The sequence below is a fragment of the Oenanthe melanoleuca genome, unplaced genomic scaffold (assembly GCF_029582105.1).
Source record: "Oenanthe melanoleuca isolate GR-GAL-2019-014 unplaced genomic scaffold, OMel1.0 S395, whole genome shotgun sequence".
Classification (NCBI taxonomy): Eukaryota; Metazoa; Chordata; class Aves; order Passeriformes; family Muscicapidae; genus Oenanthe; species Oenanthe melanoleuca.
Window position 1 is genome coordinate 1 of NW_026613044.1, and position 3,523 is coordinate 3,523.

The 3,523-nt window shown below is 49.8% G+C and overlaps 1 long non-coding RNA gene across 1 annotated transcript; it reads right to left on the reverse strand.

Annotated features, from left to right (window-relative positions):
- Positions 1-316: 316 nt before the first annotated feature.
- LOC130266968 (uncharacterized) lies at positions 317-2,633 on the reverse strand. The gene is made up of 3 exons (XR_008843020.1): positions 2,535-2,633; positions 937-1,000; positions 317-367 (listed from the first exon to the last, which is right to left on the reverse strand). It is a non-coding gene; the product is annotated as an uncharacterized LOC130266968 (long non-coding RNA).
- Positions 2,634-3,523: the final 890 nt, after the last annotated feature.

The following is a 3,523-nucleotide window of genomic DNA, read 5'->3' on the forward strand; positions in this document are numbered from 1 at the left end:
TTCAGATGTATTTGCTGGCAGCCAGAAATGACAATACAGCTCTGAAGCTGTAGCCCCAAAGAGCAGTGAGATGCTCTGGGGCACCACCTTCGTTTCAGCAAATGAGAGCGAGTGAGCGCGTCCTTCTCTCAAAGGAACTGCTGCCCTCCTCGCCTTCCTTCTGGCAGCTGAGAAGGACAAAAACTGTCCCAAGTGCAATTTGCAGGCTGGCACCAGTCTGTGCTTCTTGTGCCTTTGCTGCAGAGCTCTACCCAAAGCTCCAGCCAGAGGGGAAAGCCCTCAAGAGCTGCAGAGTCTGCAGGGGCTGTTGACATTTACCTCTTCTCCTGTGGCAGTGTCGAATGCTCTACAAACCTCTCCAAAAGTCCTAGAAACAAAGCAAAGCAAAGAGAAGCCATTTAGAATTTGGAGTGAAAGCCAGCCCAGGCAGGAGATCTGTGCTGTAAATGCCTAAAACCTGCAGGATGCAGGAGGGGCCAGCCAGAAGGCAGATGATGTATTTTCATCTCAAGTTCATGGGCACTGGACCTTTTCCTGAAGTGTTGGGTTTTACTGCCTCAGGTAAAAAAGAGAGCTCATTCTTTGATCTTGGATTGCAGTTTCTAAACTGTTCAGTTCTTATCCTGACCAGGGAGTATTTCCTTCAGCAAACTCTTGGAAAGAAATGTTCCTGGAAACTGTTTTCTTACAGCTATGATAGGGGCATAGCTGCCCCTGTTATAGGGTTAGGTTGCTCTTTCTGGAAATGAAGATAGAAGTGTCTTTGACCATACCTTCTGCTCACACTTAGAAATTCTGACTGGCACTCAGAGGTCAAGCACTCTAACCCCACTGTCTGAATATGTTTGCAGCTTGCCTGACTTCACACTTAGTAGATATTCCACCAGCAAATCCCCTGGCCCGTGGTTGTGTAGAAGTAACTGCGGTTGGACTCACCCACTGCCGATATTTCCCAGTTCAATGTATTTCATCAGGGGATTTTCCATATTCACCATTTTCCCTGAGGGAAACAAAATGCAAGATGCTCACTTTAAAGCTGAGATCCCACCTTACAGCAGTTTGCCAGAAGAATGCCTTTCCATTTGTAAACCAGAGCAGCTCACACTATAAGCAATCCCAACAGGGCTTTCAGCATCAGGACCCTCACCCTTTATGAGCAGGCTGAGCTCACAGACGGCCTTGCCAGTGCCCCATGCTAAGAGCCACACTGCTTCTCTTCACCCTGACAGCACAGATCAGTCACTCCCATTGGACTCTCCCTCTCAGCACCTCACACGTCCCCATCTTCCCAGCTCGGCACAGCGGGCAGGGACAGCAAGGACAGCAGTGCTCCTCAGGTGCCAGCGTGACACGGACAGCTGCCCAGAGGAGATGCTGACCCTCTGGTGAGTCCAGGCCCTGCCATGCAGAAGCCAGTCCAGAGGAGGGGCTGCTGCCTCGGGGCAGCTCTGTGCTGCGGGCAGCAGCGGGACTCTGCCAGCTGAGGAAGGCTCCAGCCTCTGCAGTCACACCAGCCATCAGGGGCAGGGCAGCCACCACAACAGGCCTGGCAAAGCCCAAGCACGAGCACTGACAAGCAAAGGGAAGAAGCCACAGCCAGCCTGAGCCCTTTACAAGCTGTTGCCCCCATTCAGGACACAACAGGATTGGCCTGGAGATCAGACACACCGAGGTGCAGATCAATGCCCTTCTTGTCCTAGCAGGTGGTGGTAGACACAGAATCAGCTGGGCTCTGTTCTCAGCCCCACCAGGTCTGCCACAGCACTGGCAGCTGTTGTGGACAAGAAGCAGATTAAATGAGCTATGCTGCCGAATCATCAAGGGCTTTATGTGTTTTCCTAGATACTGATCTGAGCAGGGGTTGGGCCAAAGGGTAAGATTTTAATGACATGGGAATGACTGGGAATCAGGTATGAAAAAGTGTCATGGATCTGAGGAATATACAGTGAAGTAGCTGGAGGCTTGCTCCTGAGAAATGCCTGCAGTGCAGTTTTATCTGATCACACCACATCGATGTTTCTCTTGGACACATCTTTATAAGCATAAAAGGAGGATATTAAATACAGATTGTTATACAGGTATCTTGCTTTTCTTTGGGGGCACAGTAAAAACATACCTTGCTCTCTGTTTGGTCGATGTTGTTTCAAAGGAGTTCTACTTTGAGGAGGACGAAAATGTAGCATTCTCATAAAAACAAATTGTAGATATAGTAGTGGTAGTCCATGATGCAGTAACACATCTGTGGTAGGAGGCCTCCTTTGGAATGGAGGACAATAAAAACCAACTCCACAGAAAGAAAAATGGCACCCAAAAACTTCCAAAAGCAAATTTTAAAAACCCCAAGCCAGACTGAACTGCCCTTAGAGGCAGCAGGAGCACCCAGGATGCTCTCTTGCTGCCTCAGAGCACAGCAGTTCCTCTGGGGAGTCCTAAATGTCCCTGCAACACCAAACTGAGGAGGAATATTTGGTACAGCTATGCTGACACATGCGCACAACACACTGTCCCTCAGACAAGAAATACACCAGACGTACTCAGTAGCTCCAGGTACTTCTCCTCCATCTCGTGTTTCTGAGCAGCTGCGGCCACACTGGACCTAAATGAGCTGAAAAGGCTCCACTTCTCATCCTGGGGACTGGGGTGTCATGAAACAACACTGCTGCTGCAGCAGGTTGCATGAGAGAGCATGTGTAGATCTGAGAGAAGAAATGAGTTTGTGTCAGAAAGGCGGCTGGCAGAAATTGCCCTGAGATCCCATTTCAAATGCAAGCCTTAGGAAGGTGCTGTCAGCCACATCCAGGGCAGCAGCTGAGATTCAGCAGCCCAGGAAGTGTCCTTAAGAGCAGCTGTGATAGGGACCAAAGCAGGATGGCACTCAGAGGCATCACCCCAGCCCTGCTGCTCTGCAGAGGAAAGGCAAGGAGGGCAGCAAGCACCACTTTGGTGACTGCAGTGGCTATCACTCTTTCACTCATTGGCTTTTCTCGAGCCTCTTGCTCCTGAAGGAGATTAATTTTCTCTTTGACAATTTTCATTTCTTTCTTCAGCCTCATCTCCGTTGCCTTGAGCACAGCCTGAGTTTCCTGCAGCTCTGCGGGCAGCTTCTCATTGAAGTTCTGTAAAGAAGAGAGAGCAAGTTTCTTGAGTGGAGTGGCAGCCACTCTTACACGTACCTGGTTTTGTAGGTCAACCCTCTGTCGATGGAGATTCCAGTGATCTTGAATTCTTCTCATGTCTTCCTTGTTCCTCGTCTTCACTGCCATGATGGGAATCTGAGCTTTGGGCAGCTCTGCTTGTGGCTCTGCCTTGACGTTCTGCAAACGCAAATGCAGAGCAGGTGACAGGGAGCTGCCACCAGGCTCAGCTTTTTGCTCTTTCAGCCTCAAAATCAAATTCATTCTGCCACTCATTTCTGCTTCCCTACCTACTTCTGCTTCCATTGTAACCTTCCCATCCCAGTGCTGATCTCTGTGGATTACAAGGCTCTGTGCTTTCAGTGCCTCTGGGACTGCTGGCCTCCTCA